We start from the raw sequence: 26283 nt of genomic DNA, 5'->3' as shown, positions 1-26283 counted from the left end.
CTGCGGCCCTTCTAGCTCCGCCACGGCGACCCGGAGCCGCTGCGTCAATGTAACGGCGGCGGGGGAAAGGGGAGCGGGGCGCCCGTGGCGGGGAGAGGGGTGGGGGGAGGCCGCTGACGGGCATTTCCACGCCGCGCGTGGCCGGCCGCCGCGGGGAGGGAGGGAGGGAGAGAGGGCGGGCGGGAGGCGTTAAAATGGCGGCGCGCAGCCGGCCCCCGTGCTAAACCGGCCCCCGTGGCTCGCCCCGTGCCGCCGGCGTGTGGCATGGTGCGGCCGCCCGCTGCCTGCTAGTGCCGCCGCCAAGGTAAGGCCGGGCCCGGGGGCACCGGCGCCGCTTCGACCTCCGTCTCGGGGGGGGAACCGAGCCGGTTTCCCCCCCCCCAAGTAGGGGACTGTCCCCGGTCTGCCCCCCCCTCCGCCCATGTGGGACCGTTCCCGGCCCGTCACCGCCCGTGGGGAACCGGGCCGCTTCACCCCCCCCCCCCCAAATAATGTCGCCCGTGGGGGCACGGCCCGGTCCCCCGTGGCGACTATCGCCACCCGAGGGGACCGGCCCCGTCGCCACCACGGGGTCCTTCTCCCCCCCCCCCCCCCGCGGGTTCCCGCAGCTCGGGGCCCCCGGGGGCCTGGCGGCGCGTGGGGTCTCTCGCTGCTCCGACTTTATATCTCCTGATTTGCCACGCGAGAGATGCCATGTTTAGTTACGGCGCTCTTGATTTTTTTGGGGGGGTGCGGCGAAAGTTTATGGTAGTTTCCTGGCAGCCGGCGGTCACCTCGTCCCCGTATCCGAGGGTTTAAGCGATCGGTAAAGTTTTGTCCGGGAGAACCGTGTTGCTGGTACAGTAGGTCTCTATGTTTGACTTTTTTTTTTAAATATTTTTTTCCCAGCGCGTTGCTTCTTTGTCTATTTGAATGGTTGCTTGCAATGGATTGCTGTCTGTTTCTTTCCTCTAATTTACGTGTAGCCACTAAAGCAGGTTTTAAAAAGCATCTGCAAGAGGTTGTTTGTTATCTCGTTATAATGCGTTGCTAGTATTTAGTACTGCTCTTTAATTTAAAAAAAAAAAACACTAATTTTTTGCAGTCATCTCGATTGTTGAAAGTATTCCAGATGCTGTCTTCCCCATTAAAGTCTCATAACTTAGCAAAATTTGTGTTTAGAACAGAACTGAAACAGACTTTTACTTCTGTAAAAACAGCCCAAACTATTTGATGGGCTCCCCTATTACTACAGTAATGAGAGAGGGGGCTTGAGAGGAAGGGGTATTTTTTTTTTTGGACTCTTATTAAGACATGCGCATTTGTTCGTTCTTGCCACTGCACTGGAGTCTGCCTAGAAACAAAGAACACAGCCTGGCGAAGTTGATGCTGGCTCTGCAAGTGTCTGGCCTTTTTTTTTTTTTTTTTTTTTTGCATCATTTACTTGTGCCATAGTTAAAAGCTCTAGATATTTCCATGAATTATTTCCATGTGTCTGCAGATAGACACCCCCACCCCCTCCCGACCCTACCAGGCCAGGGCTACGCATTTCGGAAAGTGCAGCCATGATAGACAGAGCAACTTCTCCCATTTTCACCCAGCCCTGCTGGTATGACAGTTCTCGGTAGGTGTGCCTTCGCCGGGGAGCCTCCCCCTTGCTGAATCATTGTGGAGCGATGGCCGGACAGCTCGTCTGCTCAGGGAGCAAAATATTCCCCTATAGATCATGAAGTGATTATAAGGTGAGGCGAGGAGAAAGTAAGGGACCTGTTAGCGTTCGGCTGAGGCTCTCGCGTGCAGTTGTGCTTCGAGGGGGAGAGTCTTTGCCTTTCGCGGCAAGCAGCCGCCGTAGACGCAGTTCTGAGCTCAAAGGCAAAATGCGTGCTGCTGCGAGGAACAGCCCCCGCCTTTGAGGTAGCGAAACTGGCGTACTCCGAGGGACTGATCCTGCAGCTTTTGCTTCTGCAAAAACTCCTTCCGCGTGCGGGTAGGCTCGGTGCAAGATCAGCACCTGTTTTGGGAAGCAGCGTGTGAGTTTGCGGTATTGCGAAGCGATGGTTATTAGCAGTAATCCTGTAATGTGTTTGTACAGACGAGCATGTGAACAGCGTAGTGTCGTGACTGTGTTATTCGCCTAAAACAAGTTTGTTGTTTATTCTGCACTCTGAAGGTCACTGTCGTCATTCCTGCAAGGAAATAGCGATCTTTTTCTTTTCTTTTTTTTTTTCTTCTTCCCCCTTACCCCCCTCCCTCGTGTGTGTGTGTGTGTGTGTGTGTGTGATACTAAAGTGCTGCTAGGTGTTACTCCCTTTAGCCAAAAGGTGCCAAAAAGTATGGAAGTAAGAGGTGGGATGAGAAATTTTGAGTGGGGTGTATCAAGTGAGACTAAATTATAGTAGTTGTTGGACATGTAATGTGATCCTGTAATTAGAGCGAGGTAATAGTCTATACCATGCTGAAACTATCGAGTGTCTGAGTTGGAACAGTCTGAATTAAGCTAGTTCTTCTGGGATTATGCAGTAGCAGAAGTAATGCAGTTAAAGTTTCCATGCAGCAGCTTCTGTGGGGTTGCAGAGATGTTTTCCCCTGTGGGTCCCCCTTGCGGGTTATTTTGCTTTTAAGGTAGTACGTAGAGGCTGCAATGATGCTACTCTCCAAGTTGAAGCAATGCCTTACGTGGCACGGTCCTGCTCCCTGGAGCTTTATTTACAAATGAAGGTCTTAATTCTGTGTCTTAGCCCTGGGAAAAACTCCCAAAGGATGGACTGTGGCACAGACCTTACTTACGGGTTCAGCTTTGAGTCCTTTGTCCAACTGAAGGATTTAAAGGACTCTGTAATTTGGTCTTAAGACTTCCCTGCCTCTACCAACCCCGAGAAGAATTGTGTCACCACGCTGGTCTAGAGCTCACGTGCCTTGGTCTTTCCAGCGCTCCCTGTCAGTGGGGCGAGATCCTCATGGTGTCATCGAGCAGGCCTGATTTGCTCTGGATTATACTACCCCACTGCCAGAGCCTTGGCAGTACAATTAAACACATGCAAACCTTAAAGCTGTGCGATGTTGTTATGTGTGGGCACTAGCCCTTCTTACAAATGCTAATTCCCCTTGATGTGTGTGTGTATATATATATAAATATATATAAAAATATATATATAGACATGGTACATATTTAAATGAACTCATTTTAGAGTAGTGATGGCCCAGAAAAGTTTGAGAGCTATTTCAGCATTTGAGTGTTTCTGTTTGAAAGACAACGGACTACAGAGAAGCTTCTAGGTATTATGGGATGCCTTTATGGCAAAAAGGTGCAGTCTGTTCTCAGATGCAGTTATTCTTCCCAGAAGCGGCTGTTTTAAACACATATGTGTTCAGTCTGGATATAGCTGTATATCTGTTAGTCTGCTAGTATTTTCCAAGTGAGACATACTGATGGGGGTCCAAAGCAGACCTGAAGGTTAGGGAGGAAATAAATCCCTGGGTGCTGTAACCCCCTTCCCCTCCACCAAGGGGGAGTGAGGGGGTCTTCAGGGAGGGTGAGGGACTGGATCTGCTGACTGGCCTCTTCCCTCGCTGCTGTTCCTCCTCGCCCTGTGCTGGGCCATGTGCCGCAAGAAGGTTACTGAAGAGCAGGGACTCTGTGCAGTTGTCTAGCTGGGGTCCTGGTGCTGTAGGAATGGATGCAGTTTTGCATCCGTGTAGATGACTCTTCTAGTGGTTTTCATGCCCAGTTCCACTTTGTGAGCAGCAGTGGCCTGCTTGGCCTCCTGGTTGTCCGTCAGGAAATGGCTTGCAAGAGGCTTAAGTGGTATTCTTAGATTTTATGGGCCTAGCACTTTACTCCTGTGCTTGTCCCTGCTTAGCAAAACAGAGTGCATGTATCTTAGTGTTTTGCACTCAGGCTGTCCCCAGCAGTGAGGTTTTGAGGGGCTGTCTGGTGTGTTTAAGGAGCATCAGAGTGGGGCATAAGCTTGTGACTACAAATTGTGGAGTTTTAGCTTTCTTACCTCTGGCAGTATAGCTTCCGAATCTTTTTTGAAGCGGGTGCTGCAATGAACAAAGTGGTCCTGCTCCCAGGCCTTTGCTCTGGTCTCTTCACCGTCCACATGGGTTAAAAGTAACCTTGCAGAACAACAGCAAAGAGAAGAATGCTTGTTTTAACTGGTACGGCTTCCCTGGTTCACTTCTCCACATGGCCACACAAACAGTTGTGACCTGGGATGTGCGGACAGAGCAGGTTGAAGCTGGACTGCTGCTCTTGTTAGCAGCACTGGCTTATGATGATTTAAACTGATTGTAAAACTGCCTTGCTAGTGTCTTGCAAATGGATCTTTCTCCATGCACAAGTCAAACCGTGGCTTTCCTAGTCACCAGCGCCTGCAGCTTAGTCAGGAACCTGAAAGCAAATCAGGATTTTCTTTGTGGTTAGTGCAGGCACAGGTGATGATTATGAATCTGCAGTCAGAATCTAGTTACTGAGGCCTGCAGCAGGACTCCCTGCCATACCAGTGGTGAGAGCTTGGCTTTGGCAGTGGAGCAAACCGCTGTGTGACTCAGACATGTTGGGAAAGAATATGCAATCTTTACACAAGTAGGCTTTTCTGACCGTGAATGCACTAGAAGTCATGTGTGGAAACTAAAGTGAGTACTAGAAATGCAATGCTCTTCCCTGAGAGGGAGGCTGTATGCTGAAAAGCTGAGTTTGCCTAGGCCTTAGTTTCCAAAGGCAGACCTAGGAGCTGTGGCTCTTTTATTTTATTCCAAAATCAAAGGCCGACTGTGCAACCAAAGAAGAACTGCAACTTCAAACAGACATGGCACCCTGCATTTGGGTTGCCCAGGTCCAGCCTCCCAGCCCCCAGCAGGACAAAATGCGAGAACATGATAGAATCACTTGGTTGGGGAGTGATAGCAGCCTGGAAGGGGAAAGGAGAGGATGTTTTTATTTACTCTGTAGTGATTATTTGCCCTTAAGATCCCTGAATCTCAGACTTGCGTGATATGCTGTGTGTTTGCCATGTGTAATATTTCAGTGAGCAGTTTCAGTTTTGTGTGGATGAACTGATGCAAGAATTGTTCCCTTCTAGTTGATAGGGAACCAGTTACTTGTGCATTGGCTTGTTAGAGTGTTGGTTTTTTTGAACTTTTTTTTAATCAGTATATTTCAGACCGCTGGGCAGTGCATGCATCCTTCTCTAAGGCAATGCTTGGGTCCTAATTTGATATATGATTTAAGTACAGGCCTGCATCTCATGCTGAAACAGGATCTTTAAGCTGGAGCATTTATAATACCAAAGCATTTTGCAATTCTGTGTTCACCTTTAGTGCAGCATCGTGGGTACCCCCAGACTTTGCCTCTACGTGTGTCTGCTCCTGGAATGGAGTTCCTCATTGTGCCTGCTAAATATAGAAACTATATAAACCGATCCTTTTAGTTTGCTTTCTCTAGGTTCACACATGCATGCAAATCACTGCTCCTGGGTAGCTTGTTTGCCTGAATTTGTGCTTGTGACACTTCTGCAGTTGTGCACTTCATGTCTATTAAGCTGCGGTAGTGTGTATTCTTTTAAAAGGTGTGCGTCCTCCTGTTTTTCCATGCCAGCTTCCAGGAAAGACTGTCTACCCAGAGCACTGTTATCTTCTCCCATTTTAAATGATGTCAGCAGATATATATCTATATACTTTTTTTTTCCTTCCTTCCATCCTGGTGCTAAGGACTCACCATGGGAATGAGTTGTCTTGTGTAACTTGCACGGAGCAAATCTGTGGCTTGTCCTGTTCAGTAACAGCGCCCTGCTCATTAAGGGTGAGGTCCTCCTGAACTGAAGTGAAGGTGCCAAGATCTGTGCATGTGCTTTTTGTAAAAGCACATATGCTGATAGCGAGCTGAAAACTGGTGGCCTTTAGAGCTTGGTATTTTGTGTCTGAGGGCTTCTGAATGCATAAAATCAGAGAGAATGTGCCTGTGTAATCCGATCTGTTCTTGAAAGCCTTGCAGAGGACTGCGTGCTGCAGACATAAGCTGTGTCAATAAGAACTCTATTCACTCTCTGAAAACAGCCTCGTGATTGGGTTTGATTGGCAGGCTTCCTAAGGGAGGGCCTTTTTTTGAGAAAGAGCTCAGATTTTGGCGGCACTTCTGATTGCCTTTTCGGACTCCCTTTTATTGTTCTTTCTGTGGCGTGGTAAACTTGGATTTTGTTGGGAGGCTTCTCAGGCGCAGTGAGAATTTCGTGCAGCGTGATAACATGAGTGCAAAGAGTTTCCTTTCTCACAATGCAACTGCTCAGCCAAAGCAGCGTTTAGGAATGCGAAGGTGACAGATTTAAAAGAATATGAGGTAGGACTGGAAATTGCTGTGTGTGGGAGACTGTACTCGTGTGCGCGCTCAGGGTACTTTACTGCAAAACAATGGCACAAAACACATGTCCTTGTAAAAGTCACAGATTGTAATGGGCAAAATATGTGCTTGTGCACATTTATGGGCATTTCTTTCCCCCCCCCCCCCCAATTCTATACAAATTTACGTATTACCCAGAAGTGTGGTAGGGTGAAATTCTGCTTTCAGTTACGCTAGCATAAATGTGCTGTGAAGTCAGTGTTGTACTAATGACCATAATTTGGCTGCTTATTGTTGTGTGTGTGTGTTTTTAAGTCCACAGAAATCAAAATTCTTGTTATACTTTATTTTACACATGGCATGTAGTCTTTTAAAATCTTTTAGGCAAATGTGCTTGAGCTAATAAAAACAGTAACTATAAGCTTTTCTGAAAACAGAATTTTAATTAAAAAGTCAGATTCTGAGCTTCTGTTTAATGTATGCTGTTTGTGTAAATGACAGCTTCTGTTGCATTACATGCATGATATTCAACGTTTGTTCTGCTGAAGTCTTAAAGCCAATTTCTTTGGCATCGAGTTATCTTTTTTAGTAAAAGACGTTGGACTGTCAGTTTTGTGTGTGTTTTCTTGCAGGTTCCTGGGTCTATCTGGCACTTTTTTAAAGCTCCAGCTCCTTGACTTAAGTGATGATTTAAAAATTAGCTTGTCTGTATTGTCTTTCTGTGTTATTCCTGTAGCTGCATAGGAAAGCTTGAAAAAATAATTAGGATGTAATATACAAGCTCAAAAAAACAAAGTAACACAGAGCTATTATTTAAAAGCGATGCAATTATGCTTTAAGCCAATTGAGGCTTGACTTAATTTCTCAAGGTTTGTTGTTGATGAGTAAAACCAAAGTTAACTCCCGAAATATGCCTATACTGAATCAGGTATTTGGCTGGCGAAAATTGAGAGCGCTCCACTGAGACCAGAGGAATTCCCATAGTGTCTAAAGACCCAGATGCCGGCCCTGCAAGACTCGCACCTTTCTAGATGTAGTGTTTGGAGTTATTCCTGCAGTCTGTTTCCTTGTTTCTCCCCAACTGATTTCTGTTTGGTAAAGACCTGATTTTGCTCTGGAGAGCATTAATAACAAATCCTTAATGGTTTAGGTGGGAGTAGGATTGAGCCCTAGGAAAACAGTGTGCAAAACCAGGCAGTCATGGATTGTGACAAGCATTGACAGGAAATGCTGGTTTCTCTGCTGCTGCTCATAACTTGGGGAGGCCACAGCTGGGTAATTTGTTTTTGCTTCCTGTTCCCAATCTGTTTGGGTCAAAAGTAGTGATGTTTTTCCATATTAAGATGTTTGGCTTCATTCTGCAAGGCAGCAATAAATTTCACACCAGGCACAACATGTTTCTTATATTTCAGAGACTCTTTATTGCTGCCTTTGACTTTTAATTTGGATGGTGAAATCTTTATTAGTACCTTTCTTATTACATAGACCTGCTTTTCAAGGAAAATAGAAAGCTTTTTTCTTTCTTTCTTTCTTTCTTTCTTTTTGGAAAAAACCTTTGAAATAATTCACAGGAAGATTGGTCTGTTGGTGAGCACAGGGAGGGAGTCAGGCAGTCTGGCAGCTGTCCCTGGCTCTTCTACAGGCTCCTGGAGAGATGGGGACGAGTCAACTTGCTTCTGCGCTCCTCTGTCATGAGGGGATGATGCTGCCCAAGTTCATTGGCATGTTGGGACTTAATTCATTAACATTTGTGAAGTGTTTGATCTTTCGCTAGAAGGTTCTCAAACTGTGGGGAATTGTGCTGCACTGGACCATGACGCCAGGAGGTATGTGTGTGGTTTGCAGTGGGCTGATGGATTGGTCGTTTAAGTGGTAATAAAGGTTGGAATGCCGAGTGGCAAAGAGTCCGTGATTAACTGATGGGGAAACCTGCCCCTGTAAAAGAGAGCATCACACACTTTGAGTTGCAGCTGGAAGCTGGGTCGCTAGCTGTTGCTTGGGAATTGTTCTCCAGAGCGATTGGTTCAGAATTAGTCCTCAGAATACAAAATGTTACCGCAGGCCATGAAATACAAAACTTAGGGAAAAGACGGTTGGGCCTCACCTCGGCTGGGCTGGTCAGCACAAGGGCATCAGGTTTCTCTTCCAAAAATCTAGTCAAAACTCCATCAGTGTTACTCACTCCTCTTAACTGAGTGTGCAACTCAGTTGTAGGATCTCCCATCCATCCACAAACAGGCAGCCAGGATGGACGGATGTTTTTACAGACATAGCAGATATCAGTGGGATCCTCTTAAATACAGTCTGCATGCTTTGAATGAGCAGTGCTGGCGTCTCACCAGACAGTGGGAAGTCCTGGCCCAGGGGGCTTGTGTTATGTTTTCAGATACATTTCAGTAAAGCTGTTTCAGAGTTACAAGGAAGAAACAGTAGCACAGGGCCGTTAACAGGGTTGCATATGCCTATTCTCTCTGTGTGAAGCGCACAAATGCTGTCATTGTATCTCACTGAAGAACCCAGAGCCTGCAGATACCTTGTGAAGCACCTCTGTGTACTTGCACACGCTTCCCAGGTTCTGGCACAGACCTCTCTGCCTTGTATTTGATGCATTTGGTTCCTGGTTCCAGCACTGGACACCTCGGTTCTAGGTCCTTGGTTGACCTTGGTTTGTTGTCCAGACCGAGTCCACTACCTGTGAATTCAGCTTGGCTAATTACTTAGTGAAATGCTTTACGCAGCAACCCCTGTGCCCTTCCTTGCGCATAGGTTTAGTAACCAGCTAATATCAGGTGTGTCCCAAGAACCCAGACGTGTTCTGGCTAATGCGGCAACACCTTTGATGTGGTGCTTAAGGAAGCTACGCTACAGGTCATGTAAATGAGGCTGACCAGAATTGGCTGCTCTCCTCTAGAAGGTTCGGCAAATGCCTTCTCTTGTTGGTGTGCAGGGAGAATATCTGCAGCAAGACAGACACTTTCCCTTCTACCTTTGAATGCCACAGTCCTCAGTCTCATTCAGCAGTGGGGACCAGTTGGCCCCATTCCTCTGTTCCCTGTTCTGCACACCACCTTGGACCAGTCTCTGGAGGGAAGCTGGCCTGGGTAGCTCTCACCTGAGACTGACCACTCTTGCTGCTTACAGCCTTCAGGATGATCTTTGAGGTCTCCAGAGCAGTCACTTGAGCAGCTGTGATCCAGGTTTTTTCTGAGCCTGAGGAGATGAACAGGATATGCAGGGCTGGTGCTGTGTGAGGTTATGTCAGTCTTGCTGAGGGGAGAGACCTGCTGGGTCGGGGACTTTCCAGCTCCAGTGACAGCATCATCTTATGACACGTTCAGTGGCTGATGCTCGGGTATCAAGCTTGGAATGGGGCGGCTGCTGCAGCTTAAGGGCAAATTCATTTTATATCATGTTTTAGGTGGAAAGATACGCTTCTGAAAGGACCTGAGATCCATTCAGAAGGTACAGCAGTCTTTAGTGTGTCTAACAGTGGATTTATTTATTTGTTGTACAGTGCCACCATTTTGTTCCTACAGAGATACTAGGATTTGTAAATTCAGCCCAGCTGTAGAGTCTGTCCTGGATGCTCTCTTGATTCCCTTAGTTGGGCGATTGCACCATTTTGCGTGCTAGCTTACAGAGTTTCTTCCCCCAGGTTTCGGAGCACCTCCCCTGCTCAGCCCACCTGGGGGATGCAGTACCTGAGGAGTGTTTGGTTGCAAAACACTGCAGGGTACATCCTTATGCCTTATCGGAGAGCCCACACCCAGTTCCTCTGGTGTGTTTCTGATGTAAATGACTTTCAGGGCACGTAGAGGAGAAGCAAACTTGTGAGGAGCTTGTGCAGCTGGGAGATTTGTGGAAGCCTCTTGAAAGAGGGGCCTGGCAGAGGCAGAGCTGTCTGTTGCTGGGACCTCCCGGGTGCTGCTGAGCACCCTTGAGGTCCCTGGATTCCAGGAAAAACTGAGCCTGCAGTTTGCCCTTCAAATGGGTACTGGTGCTGAAAGGTGCAGTCTTTCCTCCCCCCTTCTGCTGGCCTATTTCCCCTGCCTTGTGCTTGGTCTCATGAATGTTTGTCCTGGCTGAGAGAGAGGGCAGGAATGAGTCCTGAGGCCCATGGGAGGGCAGAACTGCCCCTGCTGATGGCAACCAGGGCTTGGGTTTGCTGGAAATGGTGGTGAAAGCAGAGTCTAAGGGTTTCCAGGCGTGCAGGGTAGTGTCTGGACAGGTGAGGCTGAGCTGTTCTCTGCCAGACTCTTGCGAGCTGCTGGGGATTTTTATTCAATAAAACAGTAACTGTTGAAGTTACATATTGATTAATAAGAGTAATGCTTAATGCAGCCATTGCATAAGTCTGTGAGTTAAAGCCAGGTACCTTTTGCCAGCAGTAGCTCTAATTCTGAAGCAAAAGGACTGGACAGTTGAGTTGGGCTAACCCTGTGCTGCGAGAATTCACCACCAACTGCATTTCAAATAATTGCGCAGAGTCCTGCTCTGCAGGCTCGGAAATGTGTTGGCTTGCCTTCCCACTGTGGGGGCCAGGTGGGCACATGGGGAAGGCACAAAGAGCATCACGGAGACTGCTGGAGCTCTGTACAGCAGCCCAGCCAAGCACTCCTGGTTTGGGGCTGGCAGGCAGGAATCTGCAGTTTGTTTGCCATGGAGCTGCCTCTCTTTCAGTAAAATGTAGATGGAAACAAGTGTGGGAAGCTTTTAGTGCAAGTGTTCATGATGGTCGGCAGCAAACACGTGCAGTTGGTGGTTTGCTTTACTAATGGCTTTCATTTAAGTCATCTTAGGAATTTATTTTGTTTGGGGAGAGGATTTTACAGCTCTGATTCAGAACGTTAAAATGGCAGGAGTGTTCCTTCTTAAAGTAAATCAGTGGCTGACTTTGCTCATGTTGCTGTGCTCCATCTTCAATTTGCAGTTCACCAATGTTGGCTTTAAAATAAATCAATTCCTAGGGGAGTAGCGTGCAGCAGCATCTTCAGTTTGAATCTGAACTTTCACTAGGAGCAATCTAAACCCAATATCTGGTTTTGGTCACCAGTGAAAGACAGCTGTTGATCCTGTGCTGACCTCCCTGGAGCATGCTGATGCTGGGGGATGGTCAGGGGATTCCTCCTCCCCAGCAAAGCCCCAACCTGAACGGCCGCGGAGGAAGTGGCACTGGCTTGTTCTGCACGCGTAGCGCCGCGCTAGTGAGGCGACTTCATTTCCTGTCGATGGGCAAAGAATGCCAGTAGAACTGTAGAACTTGTTTTCAGAGTTATGCAGCAATTGCCTAAAAAAGAGAAGATGGGATGCTTGTTAAATTAACACTGAAAATGCTTTTTAAGATGCCTAGTGCAACAAAAACTGCCAGGGGAGAGGAGTCCATTACAGTGATTACAGTCCAAATACAACATCATTGTAGCAGTCAAAGTGAAGCTGATTGCAAATGGGAGTGATACTGGGAGGATGGCAAAAAACCTTGATATTTGGAATGATGGAGGAATGACAGTTTCATTTAATGTCAGTAATCTTTGTATTAGCCAAAATCTGCTTCTGAGAAGGGTGTGTATATATATATATATATTTTTTAAGCCTAGAACTGCATTAATAAGAACAGTCTGTTTTCCCTGATCTCTGCCTTTAGAGCATGAGCTCCCAAGAGCACAGATTGCTCTTCTGTATTTTTGGGACGGCAGCTGCAGGTAGCTGACACTACCACAAATAAATAGCAGTGCTGGGAGTGTGTTATTGCAGTCCCAGATCACTTAGCAAGGGTCTGATCCTGCGTGATGCCTGCTGGAGTACAGAGCCAGGACTGCTGTTCGACATGGAGTGCATGGCTGCCTTTAGGATAGTTTTAAATTTGTAGGCTTTTGGTTTTCTCCAGAGTGGTTCTCAGCAGGGGGATCTCGTGGAACAGACCTGCTGAACTCGGAGGGCAAGAGGAGGAACAGTCTGCTGTATTTGTTGACGTACACCTTTCTGGGAGATGTACCACAGGGGAAATACAAATGCCATGGTATTGAGGTACTTGATGCAGTAATATTAGCTGGATTGTGGAGACAGAGGTGAGACAGGCCTTAGGATTTGTGTTTGTTGAGAAGACTGCGCCTCTACTGTGGGGAGACAGCAGAAAGGTGGAGCAGCAGCATCTGACGCCTTTGGGTGGGGGTTATCACAGCTGACTTCGTGCATCTGCCTTCTCCAAGGGAGAGACCTGGTGGTTCTTCCCACATGTGCTAGTTGGTTTCCATTTCCTCCATGAATGTGATGTTGCTCATCCTGGAGATTCAGGCAACTAAATGAGAGAGAGAGAATTAAAACATGAGATCTGCTCGCTCATGACCTGAATCCCCTAATCACAGCCTCGTACAAGCGAAGCTCTTAGGCTGGGTTGAGTAAAGGGCATCTCCACGCAAGAAAATGTGCATCCCTGCCCTCAGCCCTCCAGAATTAGAGCTTATATGTGATGAGCAAATCGGAATGTAGCTGTAAGAACCCCCTCGCCTTAAACCAGACCCACTGTGCGTGACATTGCCTCGCCTGCGGTATGCTTGTACTAAGAGCTTTGTTGAAAAGAGGTGCGTGTTGCCTGAGCTTCCAGCTTGTGAGAAGACCTCACCTAGATGCCAGAAATGCAGCTGAAGTGAGTCTATGCTTTTTGGAACTGGACCTTAATTTTGATGGGCTTAAATTGACCCTTAATTTTTTAGTTTAAGCTTTGTGCTGTTTTGTTTGTGTTTTGTTCTTTAACCCAGGAAGGTACATTAATGAGGTTCATAAAATAGAATGGTTGCTTTTGCTGACCCTTTAATTCAGTTTTCGTCCTGTCTACTTTCCATGTATGTTTTTCAGAGGGTGCTTTGCTAATGCCAAGGGAGTGGTAACCCCACGCTTTGAACTACATGTTCTGTTAATTCCTCATTGTGACACTGTAGCCAGAGATACAAGATTAACAGTTGTGTGGGTTTTTTTGTTTTTTTTTTTTCTTTTTCAAGTAGGTGGCTAAACTGAAAAAATCAATTAAAGACCAACAAGCAAAAACAGAAGAAAAGGAATTTATTCCACTTTGGGTCAACTGGTAATAAAAATGTTTGGCTTCAGCAATAAGCTGAAGCTCATAAAAATTGTCATCCTACTGGGAGATGGGGAAGGGGAGGAAGAGCACGTTTAGGTTTAAAATATATTGTTTGTTTATTAGATGACAGGTAGAGATACATGGCCTTGAAACACTTTCAGCTGACAGGTGGAGGGGAAAAAAAGGAAAGAAAAACAAGTGGGGAATAGCTTAATGTTACCTGCCTTTTTTAAAGGAGTGTTTCAAATTTTCTTCTGAAACAGTCTGGAAATTCAGGTTAGTCACTGTAAAACTGAATAAATAATTTATCTGAAAAACATTGCCTGGCTTGCAATCATAGCAGATGTAATCATAAAGGCAGATTAAAATATTTTGTAAAAGGACTTTAAAAGCACCTTTGGCTCAAATCTGTGGTTACATGAACTCAGGGAGCATCTCTGATTTTCTGCTACCTGAGGATCTGGCTTTTATCTTGTTTTTAATCTCTCTTCGTATCCCTCCCCCACCTACTCCTGTATTAGGATAGGTGAGTCTGTGTGGAGGTTTTTTTGCAGCACACATTTAAGAACTGTTTTAGAGCTCAGAATTTGATCCAGAGATGGTGGGTTTCTGTTCACAGCTCCTGTGCCTCTTGTGCAAGGCTGTGCTCTTGTGAACCAGAGGGAATTGGCTGTGTTGCGAGATAGAAATTTGGGGTTTTGAACATTCCCCACAAACATTTTTAGAAAACTCCATGCAAACATCTTTGAGAGCCAAATAACACCTGTGTTGTCACTTGGAGGCTGAATTTATAGCTATCTGCCTTCTCAGAATAAGCTGATAATAGATTAGTTGCTAATATTTCGCTTGTTGGTCAATATTTCCCCTGCTGTTATTGATGTGTCAGCAGAGTCGAGTCTTTCGAGTCATGAGGTGGAGCACGTAAGCCAGATCCTTCTCCTGTGCAAGACAGAAGACAGCCTCTGCTCCAAAGAGCCGGTGGTCGAGGGCTGAGCATCCAGGCTGGGATGTGGGGCTCCCAGGAGAGCAGGACTAGAGCCGAGCAGGTGGCCTGGCTGTCAGTTTTAAGTCATGCGGCGAGGGAGGCTTTGCAGGCCTCTGTAGGGAAAGACTCCCAAGGCACAAAATGTTTGATGGCACATTGAAAAAGCAGGGAGCTGGGTGGGTGGGAGTCAGGATTTTAGAGAGCGAGGTGGTCGGTAGTGGGGGGATAACTAACGAAGAGATGGAAAGTGAAGACAACGAGCTTGTGTGAAGTGATAGATAGAGGAGAGGGGGTCGGAAGGGGAGACAGGGTTGAGAGAATGGGGACCTGAGCTAGAGGAACAGCCCTTTGAACAGAGGGCAGTGGGTCAGACATCACTCGAGAAGGGTGTTACAGGCATCGACGTGTGGGTGCCTCTTTGCCCATTGGGGTAGATCATGACTTGGTGTTGTGCGGCTGGGACTGTGCATAGCCCTGGGTTCCCCATCTCTTGCCGCAGGAGCCAAGGTGCAGTACCTTGTTTGTGCATGTGATGTGTTTGGGTGAGATGGAGATGGGACAAGATATCGTCACCCACTTCCAGTCTGCGACTCCTGTGTTGGCCACACGAGGTGATGACAGGAAGGAATGTGCCAAGTGTGTGACGTACTACCAGAGCCATTAACTAGCTCTTAATTTGTAAGTGCTGTTGCGGCAAGTAGCTGGGCTGTGCCTTGTAGGACCCTGTTACAGGGTGATGTGCTAGTTGGTTGAAGTCTTTTCTATTAATGTACTGTATTGATGTCTTGTCTCTTTGCTGAAGGATGAATAACCTTTAGATGAAATTAAATACATCGGACCTTGCTATGGTTTCGGTGTGAGGCCAGGGCTGCGTCTGAGGAAACTTCTGGGATGTTAATTGAAGGTTCATATCCTGTTGTGCAAGCTCTGGGGTAGGAATTTACCTTGCACAATGTAAAGTGAGCATTCACGTTTGCTTTCTGGCTCTTGAACGTATGTGTATTTTCAAAGAACGTGCATTCTAAGGGAGCCTTTAGTCAATAAACATTAATGTTTGTGCAGCATGATCAAAAGAGTCTCAGGGCTCTGCTGGCTGACAGGGGGACTGACCATAGACAGGCCCATGTCGGAGTCCCTGTGTGTTCCCTGTGCCCTTATGGTAAAGGATTAAGCTTGCAGTAGAACGAGGTCAGGTCTAGACCAAGAAGTAGACTCTGGAATCCAGCCAAAAGCGTAAGATTTTTTTCTTGTAACAGCATCTTAGATGTGGCAGTTGTGTTGACTTAGTTGAAATGAGGCTGACATCTGTAGGTCAGGCCTGATTAAAAGCGAATGAGGGTAGAGAATAGCTCCACAGAGTAAAGAGGATTTAAAGATAACTGTGGAGGGAGAGGCATGGCCCTTACTGGCAGAATTTGGTTTGGCCTTGGGAATCTTGCTCCCTGTATGGGAGCAGGGAGCTTCTGTTTCTCTGGATCTGCTGCTGGCCTCCAGAGCACTATGGCCATTACCCCGTTCTTCCCCAGTTTCTGAATTTCTTCTGGTTGATTCCATCCCACCAGGTATGTCACTTTTCTTCCAAAAAGTCATTTGATTTAAGCTTTGGCCTTCAACTGTCCAAAGGAAGCCTTCCATACAAACCTTTGTTTCTGTAAATCCCCACTGTGAAGACAATGCCCACCCCTCAGCTTGTCTGTTAAAGGGTTGTGTGTCTGGGCCTTTCGCATGGGGCAGGTGAAAGGTGCTGTGTTGTTGAGTGTTACATGCCAGCAGCTGCTTCAGAAAACATTTCTGTACTCCTTTTGACCTCTGCTGTGTCTGCCTGCCCATCCTCAGTTGCGTTGGCTGTTGAGGATGTTGGAGACTGCTTCTCTGCTGAGAGAGGAGGAAAGAGGAGAATGATGGCAATTCTGACACAGTAGCCCTTGTGCTTTAGTAGATACAGCATCATATTGTTTTCAAAACTGTAGTTGTATCGCTAGCTGCTGGTTATACATTGAGCATGTTGATCTCGGAAGTGCTTTGACACAGAGGATCCCCATCACTTGGGATCGGTGAACTGAAGCGTAGAGAGACAAAGTGACACGCTGTAAACAGTCGCTTGAAGGGGCATGCTGCTGCCACAGTCAGGGATGCAGCTTATGTCTTCTAAATGCTTCCTTACGAGGAGATGGCGAGCTGGGAGGGAGTTGGGGCTCAGATGGGCTTTGAGCATGGTGAGGGAGTTGTGTTGTCTGCTGCCAGCATCATGTGAGAGGGAGGCAGCCAGCATCGTGTCCAGCTGCCTCGGCTCCCTGGCTCAAATGACTGCATCTGCCTGAGCTGTCTGGGCCTGGCCTCTGGCCTGACTCTGGAGGGGCTCAAATTTTCCCACCAGGGACACCAACTGTCTGACCACAGCTCCCCAGGTGCTCCTGCTTATATATTTGCTTGGAAGCATTCAAGAGCAAGTCCACTGTTCAGATTTTTCCATGCTGATTTCTTTCAATGGAAAAATGGCTTCTTTGATTAGATGAAAATTTGTGTACTAAAAATCAGAAAGGAAAAGGGTCCTTGATTTCTCCCTGAAGCAGGAGTTTTAGTTTCTAAATGAAACTTTTAGCAAGATAAAAATAGAGAATTACTTTATGGGGAAAGTACTCACTTCCCTACCAGTTCTGCTGAGCAGCCTTCAGCTGTGAAGAAGTGGGGAAATTGTCCTCAGCTTCACTGGACCAAGACCAGCCCCGGTGTGTTTGCAGTGAAGTACCTAGAGTTACACCGAGGCTTCATTATGCCTCTCTAAATTTGAAGAATATATGAATCAAGATGAAAAATTAATTTTAATTCCTACCAAACACTGCTTCGTTCTCTGCAGTGATATGTACTCTGCACAGCACTGTGTCATGGAGCGCACGCCACCTTGTCATAACCAGAGAACGTGGCTGACTTTGGCATTGATGGGAAAAGAGCCATTTAACTGAGACTGCTGCATGGCAATGTTCCTTATTTTCAGGTGCTCATTCCAGATAAACAATGCTGATAGTTGTGATGACCACACAGATCAATCCATTAATAATTTTTATACTTGGGAAAATAACAACATAAGCACCAATATCCTTGCATAGTGTTCTGGGCCTGTCTGTCAGGAGACCGGCAATTGTTTGATGATTTTGTGAAAACAAATGATCTCAGCTCTCACTGTAGTCCCTGAATTCATTTTCAGCTGTGACAAGAGCCAGGATTTAAGCCTGGGTCCCCCAAAGTAAAATAAAGTTAATTAGCCCACTCTATCATGTAGCTGTTTCAGTTCAACAAAGGCAGTACGTTCAGCCAGACAGTTCTTGCTCATAAGTGATGCTAACCTTGTGAGCTGCATGTGCGATAGCGTGTGCTTGCTCAGAGCCTAAAGTCCATAGGATTGCATCCCTTTTCAGCAGTGCTTCTTAATCTGCCTGCCCCCCCCAGCCTCATTACAGTGCTGCTGTTCTCTGAGAGGGGAAACTTCTGGCACCAGCATTTGTTTTCAGCTTGCATGATGATTTGTGTTATGGCAATGGCTGTGGGTTCCTACCAAGGTCAGAGGCTGCTGCAGAAGAAAGAGGGAAAGAGTTTCTGTCCTCAGGAGCATGTTGCCTTTAAGGCAAATACATAAGGCTATGTGACATTAGCGCTATTCACGGCACCTTATGAACAGGATGCAGGCAATGGCAGAGGGACAAAGTGAGGTGGCCAAAACAGTGTTTGGTTTCTGGACTGGAAGAAAGATGTGTGAGCCCTCATCTTGTTTCCTGGCTTCTTGTTTTTGCCAGACCAGATCTCTTCTCTGGCTGGAAGCTTTTTTGCATCAGACACAGATAAGCAAGAACTCAGCACTGAATATTGCTGTGGTAGATCCGGTGTGGTGAGGTGTGACTTGAAGTTAGCCATCAAAGAATGAAGAATTGCTGTCTTTGAGGGACTCTACTGCACTGTTCGCAACAAGTCAGGGGAGATATTTTAACATTCTTGCTTGCCATATCTCTGCTGGTTTTTGGGTTAGCCCATAGAGAGAATAGGGGCAGGGCAGTGTGTCCCCTGAACAGGGCAGGCTGTGGTGAAGTTTTCTTCCTACCCAACTATTGACCTCAGGCGGGGTACTTTACCACTGTTCTTCAGCAAAGTGACTGCTTGGATTAAAGTTACTTGAAGTTTGAGTCCTTTGTAATACTGTGGTTGTCAAAGCTGAAGGATATTGTAGAAACTCAAAATACAGTTTTTCTTCCTTCTAAATTTGACTTTTGCCCCTACAATGTCACAGTGTTTAGCATGGTGGGAGGAGAAAATCCTTAGCCTAGTTATAAGTACTGGCTATAGTCTAGAAAAACGTGTCTGTGTTTCAAAAAATGTAGGACCTTATTTTCAGATCCTGGCATCTATTTATGTCCGTGTTGTTTAGCAAGCACACGTACTTGGCTGCTTACTGAAATCTACATTCACTGGTATTGTAATCCAGAGCTTATGTTTGCGGGCAGTGCCATTTGGTTGAATGAAATCCTTGCACAAAAAATCATCTGTATGTAGATACTAGAATGAGAACAGTGATGGCTGTGTGAGTGGAAAGCAGGTCAAGACACCCTGAAAATAGAAACATATGGATGTTGTTAACAAAAACTGTGAAGCATGTTTTCCTTGAAAATTGTTATTTAATATTGTCCTTGATGTCGTTGAATTAAACATACCGTAAGAAATTGTTTGCTGGAATTGTGACTGGCTACTGGGTGGTCATTATCAACAGCCAGAGAAGACAGCATAACCTGCTAAACAGATAACAAGATGCATAGGTGCTAGCAGAAGGGGAGTCTGAGACAAGAGAATGCAAGGAAAAAAAAATGTGTACAAGGTAGAACTTGCGCAGCCAGCCCTTATGCAGCAAATAAAGCAAGGTCTTGCTGACCTTGGCAGCTCTACAGGGCAGTCTTTGCATAAGAATAAATCGTGCTTAATATACTGGAGAAATTATTCAGGGACAAATTCTTGTTTTCTTCAGTCTTGGGGATGCTATTTCTTTACTTGATCTCCACTTGCAACATAGAAACACGAAGGCAGTGTGGACAGGGTAAGAGAAGCACCCAGCTCCCCTCAAGCAGTTCAGCTCTGTTTCCTGTGATGCATGTGTGTGTGTGTGTGTGCATGCAGAATCCAAAACTATCCTCCTGGCTAAGCTGAACTTTTCCAGAGCACCTTCTCCTTGCGAGCTGGCAGTTGCTGGATATAAAGGCAGTGTGATGGGTGTCTTCCTTAATTAGTCTCTGCTGTTTGTGTCTGCTAACAAGAGGTCTGCCCTCCTGCAGGGAGACAAAGTAATATCAAGGAGGGGTGATAGGAAAATGTTAGCATGGAGAAGGGGAGCTCTCTTCCCCCATTAAAATATATTTTCACTTACAATTTTAGCCACTTGGTACTTCAAGAGATGGGTCTGGGCTTGAACCTTCCAGCCCTCCGGTTCCTCACTGTAATCGGATTGAATTTGCGGTGGCCTTTTGGGTCTCTGGTAGTGGCTGGCCGCACGAAGGGGGAGTTAATGGTCAGGGCTGCGTCCTGCAACGGCAGAGCTCTGGGACCCATGCAGCGGGCATCTGAGAGGTGCGCTGGGCTCCCCATGTTGTGCTGGGGTGAGGCAAGCAGAGGGGCCTAGATTTGCAGGCCCGCGTAAGTGCGGTGCACATTAAGTGCCAGGACAAACGGAGTTGCTAAAGCTCTGTTTTCCTTGACCTATTCGTCAGCCCATGAGCGGAGGCTCCCCACATCGGAGCTGGTCCCTCTCCAGCCACGCTGGGGTAGGACAGATGGGTCGCAAGCTGGCGGGTGTCTCCGCTCTGCGTGTCCTGGCCCCGTCCAGCCCCCGTGCTGCTGCCGGGACAGGAGCCCTGCGTGTGCTCGTCTCTGCGTGGGCTGGCGGTTGCTTCCGCTGGCGAACGTAGGCTGTGTTTCTCTGAGCCGTGCAGGTATTGTTGTTCAGTATTTACTCAGCCCCAGTGTTTTTCCTCTTTGCCTTCCTCTCAGTATGAAGAAATCAGTCCCTTAAACTCCCATGTTTGAGAGAAAATCTATCGCATGAGTTTTGCCAGAGCAGTGTCTCCAAGGCCTGTTTCCAGAGGGTTATCGAGAGAGGGCCAGAGACAGTGTTTGTTAGCATTGATCATGGGAAATGTAATTAATGCGGGTATGAAGTGTTAAATGTTAAATTAAAATGGGAGATTTAAAAGCAATCAATAGATCAATTTTGAGGCTGGGATGAAATGCTCAGACTTTCACACAATGATCAGATTTCCAATAAGACCTCTATTGTGTGCAATTAAAGGGGTTGCAATATTAAATCAGGTGTTAAGGGAATGATATTTAGATGTTGAAAGAACAAAGGAGCAGACAAAAAGAACCCTCCCATCTGCAAGCAGAGTGCCCTGGCTGGGCAGAAATGGTGCAGAGAGGGGAAGGCACCAAACTAGTGACTAAAATCACAAAGGAAGCCTGGGAAAACTGCAAAATCAGTGCTGCAGTGCTGAACACCTGCCTAGAAGTAGACTAGACCATTTTGTCCTGATATGTCCCTTGTAGCCTGATGGGACTTCTAAGCTCTAGGCCCATCCACGTGCACGTATGCTTACAGCAGAGCTCCTTGTTTGCAAGCCAGCCTTCCAGAGGAGCGAGGACAGCATGTTAAAATCCACTGCAGCAGAAAGTACTGCCATGCAACAGGCTTCCCAAGAGGTTAAAAATATTCATTACAAACTACCACCATGTTTCAGTGGTATCCCAGCTAGTCAATAAGAGCAAAGGCATGCAATCGATGCTCTGTTAACAAGCAGAACAGCAATTAAGGAGGGAGGTGAAGCTGGTCTCAGCCCTACTGCCACTGGGGATATATGGGGTATCCTAGGGCACGTGGCATTTCCAAGGCATTTCTTTGAAGGTCGTATTTTTCCCTCACCCTACAGTCCATAAAGAGATAGTCCATAAAGAGCAGCAGCCCCCAGTTTAACTGGCCTATGAGTAATGATATCAAAGTAGTGCTGCTTTGTGGGCAGCATCAGGCTTTGCTCTTCCAGTCAGCTTAATTTTCTGATGCTGCAAGCTGCTCAGGAGGCTGTAGGAAGCACCACAGTGCCCGTTCACAAAATATGTATTTTTGCTTTAATCCCAAAGGGATAATTCAGAATATGGGGCAGACATAGCATTTACTATGGGCACTGCACCTGCCAAGGTAACATTACTGTGGGATGAAGGGGGGAAAAGCACTTCTGCATTAGATAAGATGAATAAACATGCTCGTTAGCTCCAGGCATTTATTTGCTAACCTTGTCCTGTACCTGTGATGTGATTATCTGTGAAGATGTAGCTGTAAGGCTCTGCAGAGCCTTGGAAGATGCATGTTTTAAGAGTACGTTCTCATTTTGTTTCATAATCCTGGTGGCAGCCTCTGCTGTGTAGTTCTTGAGTTAAATGCTGATTAGGTTAATGGATTGTAATGTAACCCCACCCAGTTGGTCATCAGTCCCTTGAAAATGCCTTGTGATTGTGATCGTTACTGCTTAATTGCAAGCCCTGCCTTGCCCATGGATTTGTGAGGCCCAAGCTTACCCTGCTCCTTGAGGAGGAGAGGGCCAAGAGCTGGTAGGGAGGTTTCTGCAGAGCAGCGCTCTCGCGGAGCCTTTATATGAAAGTCTCTAAAATTTCCACTGTGGCGTAGCTGGGCAGAGGTAACATGATCTTTGGAAAAGTGCCTTTGTGCTGTAGCCTACAGAAGAGCTTCTTTATTAACAAAGCCCGAATACGGGTTAGTTAAATTGTAGCTCTTGTATTCAAGGTCACTGTTAATTTTTTTTTTTTCTTAATTGCAAATCTGGGGTTGCAAATGAGATTTGCTGCTTTGAGCTCCCAGAAAGGGTTGGAAATGATCTGATATTTCTTCCCTGGTTACCCTATGTCACCCTGACCCTGCTCCCCTTTATCTCAGAGAAAAATAAGTTTTGCGAACTGCCGTACATAGATTTTAACTTCGTCACTGATATTAGAACTCCCTAAAAGGATGCGTCTCTGGGAAGAGACTGATGCTCTGTCTGTAGCATATCGTGAAACTATTCAGGGAGGCAGGGAGATCAGAGCATGTTTGTGGCCGAAGGAGCTTGGACTTTCCTTTAACATCCCTCTGAAAGGACTTGTAACCTCTTCAGGTGAGGAGTGGTGGAGCTGGGGAGGCCCTTGTGTTGTGGGTGTGAGATGTTACACAAGCTGCAGGGGAGACTGGACAAGTACTCAGTGAGGAGTTGGTTGGGGATTACTGAGATGGCAAACCACAGCAGGCTCAGGAAACCCTCCGAGTTAAAAATAACGGGAGGCTGTCAGGAGGTGGTATCATACATGCCTGCCTTGTTGTTACTCTTTGGCACCTGTGGGTGGCTGGTGTCTCCGTGTCTGTGTGTGGGCGCCGGGTGAAAGGAGGGTTCATCCTCCCATCTCTTCTTCTGCCTTCACTCCCTTCCTCACAGATACTCTGGGTTGTGATGGCCCGTGCTATGGCCACAGGGAATGGGCTGAGGAGAGGAATTTGAGGACAGAGCAGAGCTGCTAGCCTCCGTTTGCTCACTGTTCCTTTCTTGGATGCTTTGATGCTCCCTAAATTTATACCCCACGAGATAATCCCCTGGATTAACTGTCTCCTTGCTGCTTTTAAGGGAAGTTCCTTGCAGTCCCGTTCCTAACGGGCAGAGTTGGCCGCACCTCTGCACGGTCTCTGGCGAGAGCGGCAGGGCAGCAGCAGTGCGTGCGCTAGCTAAAGGCACGCCTGTGTCAAGCCCCAGTCCTATTTTTCCTGACCCGAATGCATGGAACAGCTTGTTCTCTGTTGTCTATTAACCCTTACAAAGAAACTTAATCTTGTTCTCCTTTGTTCTGCTTTGGTTGTGCTCGGCAGGGTCAGGCCCGTGCTCTCCGTGTCGGGCCAGAGCCTCGCTGAATAGCTCCATACCCCATGGGGCAGAGCCTGCGCTGGAGTTAATTGCTGAGTGATGATGGCTCTCCCCAGCTGAAGAGCTGCTCCCATGAGCTGTTTAGGCCTCTGTTTCTTGTATCTCGGTGCCAATCAGATTAGCTGGTGCCAGGAAACAGACCATGGCCTGCTTGCTCTTGAAAGCACCTTTTTTTCTCCTTACCTGTTATTCCCAGTTAAGCCACTTCCCACTCCTTCTTGATTCTTTTATTTAGTTTTGTTTGTTCCTTTTCATTTTCACAGTCTTATTCTGGCCCGTCTTTTCTCTCCCTGAGGCTGTGTCTCGCTGCGTTTTGACATCCAGCCTTAACACTTAACAATAGGCTAAATCCTGTTCCCTGACGTACCGCCGGCTGCTCTGTTTGCAGCGTGTCAGCACCGCGTGGCCCTCTGCACCGCTCCGCTGTGCTTTCCTTGCTTGCGATTCTCTCCACAACACTTAGGCTGTTGTAACTTGGATTCTCTTTAATGTGCAGAAGTCGGGATCTCTCCAGTTCACTGGAGCTACTGAAGGTACTAAAGGCAAAGAAAGGGGAATGGATTCAGGAGGTGATGAGAGGGTTTTCTGCTGAGGGAGGGAAGGATGTGGGTGTCTAGGCACTGGGCTTTTCTTCCCAGCTTTATCATTTAACCTCTCCTTATCTTCTCATCCATTTGTACATTTTGTTCGTTAGTGTTTACCCATCCCAGAGAGGTCTCTTGAGATGTTGGAATATACATTAGCCTCTAAAAATAGAGGGTGTAAGTTGCTGGAGAAGAGTGAAGCCACAACTCGCACAGAGTGCAAAGCCGGTGTTGCTGTTCATCTGTCCACGCTCCCCATGCTGCTCAAATGGCTGTGGAACCGTGCTCGAACTGAGCTCCCACAGCTAAGAGCCACCCGCCTGTGACTGAGCCCTGTGGCTATCGCTAGCTCAGCTGTCCATGCTTCTTCAGCATCACTCTGCTGTGCTCAGAGTTGGGCCCTTCCACTCCCTTGCTGCTGATTTCAGTAAGGGGTTCACTGCTGCAAAAACAAACAAACTCAACCCCCCTGCCCCAACCTTGCAGGACCATGCATTCTGGCATGGGTGCCTGTGCCAAAACAGGCCCATCCCCTGCCTCTCTCAAGGCCCCACCTTTATCCTTGTTCTAAAAACAAAATGCAAGGACATTCCTTCCTGGTTACTCTGTTCCGTTATTCTGACCTCATTAGACTTTCCCACTACAAAATTTCATTGAACTCCTCTATTAGCAGTGAAAACAAAAACAAGATCGTTGGACTTCCTCTGGAAAAGATGCATCTATATGACAGGGAACTGTAGGGAGCCAAATTTCCACCGCTGAGTTTGCGCTGTATGCATATGTTCCCTAGTATGCATTTTAGTAAACAAAATTGTCTTCACACTTAGAAGAATTTAAACAATTTATCTGTTATATCTTAACCGATTTCCCTTCCACTGTTCCTCCCTGACTTGAAATAAATTGCTCCTGTAATGTTATAAGAAGCAAAGTGCTGTTAGCTGGGGTCACCAGAACGGTGGCATTTTCTTCAAACCCCCAAGCTAAATATATTTTGAGGATTATGTATGCGCATGTACGTAGGAATGATAGTCAGGTGATGGATTGCTAAGCCACATCATAAATTCTGTTCATTGGACACCTTTGATTACCTCCTCTGCACTCTGCCCGTAATCATTCTTCTTCAAACATCCTTCTAATGTTCTTAACAGCAGCCAATTAAAACAAAGACTCGACTTGCCATATATCCCCTCTTCCCCTCTGCCATACTCCAAGCTCCTTCCCTCAGGCAAAAAACGAATGCACTGGTTGGTGGTTCAGAGTGTGTGCTGAGGGTGTGGGGGAATACATCCCTATCTGTTATTTTGTTAGCTCTGATAGAGACCTGCGGTGGGTGCTGGTGTGTTTCCTTGTTGCTGATCAGAAGAGTGTCTGGGGGCTGCAGGGTGGTGAAGGGAAAGACGAGGCGAGTGGGAGAGCGCTGATTATCTGTATGGGTGCCCTGTCTAGCTGGGATGTGTCTTCTCAGACTCCTGGTTTAGATTCAGTAGTTTCACGCTAATTCCGGTGCTTTCTGGCAGAAAAGCATGCCATGGGCATAAGTGGGGAAGTGGGAAGTAATTTGGGCTGCTATGGCTTCCATGAGGAAGAAGTTGGAAGCCATAACCCTACAAGTGCAGGAAGCCAAGGAGAGAATTGATGATCTGAGGATGTTAGTTATGTCCATGACTTGGACATCCTAGGGCGAATGAAGGACAAAAGGCTGAAAAGTTGATTCATCTAGCTGGCAGTGAGATGAAGAGGAATGAATAATAGATTTTGGGGTGAGTGAAAGGCAGCAGAGGCTGACATACTGACTGACTGGCTCATGACGCACCTTGAGGGTGACTTCATCGATGTCACTTTGCATTTTGCAGGGTTTGGCTGTGCCAGCTCCTCTCCGTGTGGCCCCTTGACCCGCCTCTGGCCCCCAGGAACACCCCTGCAGACTGGCTGAGTGTGTGGCGCTTGGCGCTAGAAGTGCAATTCCCAGACTGGCACTTAAACCTTCCCAGTGCCTCTTGGCTCGCTCTCCCCCCACGTGTACTGCAGCACCGCTTCCCTTCCATGCCGGCAGGGTGTTTATGGCTGTGCAAGCCAGATTGAAGTTGTTGGACATGCCTTTCACCTTGTTGCAGCCTGCTGGATTAATGGGGCGGATATGTGCGTGTGTATGTGTGTTGTGTGTGTGTTTTCCCCTCCCCCGTATCCTATTTCAGACTGTAATGACTGTGGGGTCTGAAAAAGATCTATTCATCTAGTGCTTGTAAAGCCTTTACCATAATAGTTTTTTAATGCCTGGTGGTCATTCCTTGGTTTTATCCTCCAGACCTCACTGAGGGGGATAGGGCAGTATTGTC

General features: G+C 47.0%; 1 protein-coding gene across 4 annotated transcripts in view; it reads left to right on the top strand.

Moving 5' to 3' along the window:
- The first annotated feature begins 1667 nt into the window (after positions 1 to 1667).
- The window catches only part of MBNL3 (muscleblind like splicing regulator 3), a 96384-nt gene continuing 71768 nt past the window's right edge, over positions 1668 to 26283 (top strand). For all 4 annotated transcript variants that reach the window (XR_010885508.1, XR_010885509.1, XM_067304009.1 and 1 more), the window contains exon 1: positions 1668 to 1721. The gene's annotated coding sequence lies outside the window, so the exon portion shown is untranslated. The remainder of the gene's footprint in view (positions 1722 to 26283) is intronic.

The sequence above is a fragment of the Apteryx mantelli genome, chromosome 13 (assembly GCF_036417845.1).
Source record: "Apteryx mantelli isolate bAptMan1 chromosome 13, bAptMan1.hap1, whole genome shotgun sequence".
Classification (NCBI taxonomy): Eukaryota; Metazoa; Chordata; class Aves; order Apterygiformes; family Apterygidae; genus Apteryx; species Apteryx mantelli.
The sequence above is the reverse complement of the archived record's forward strand: the minus strand, read 5'-3'. Positions and strand labels throughout refer to the sequence as shown.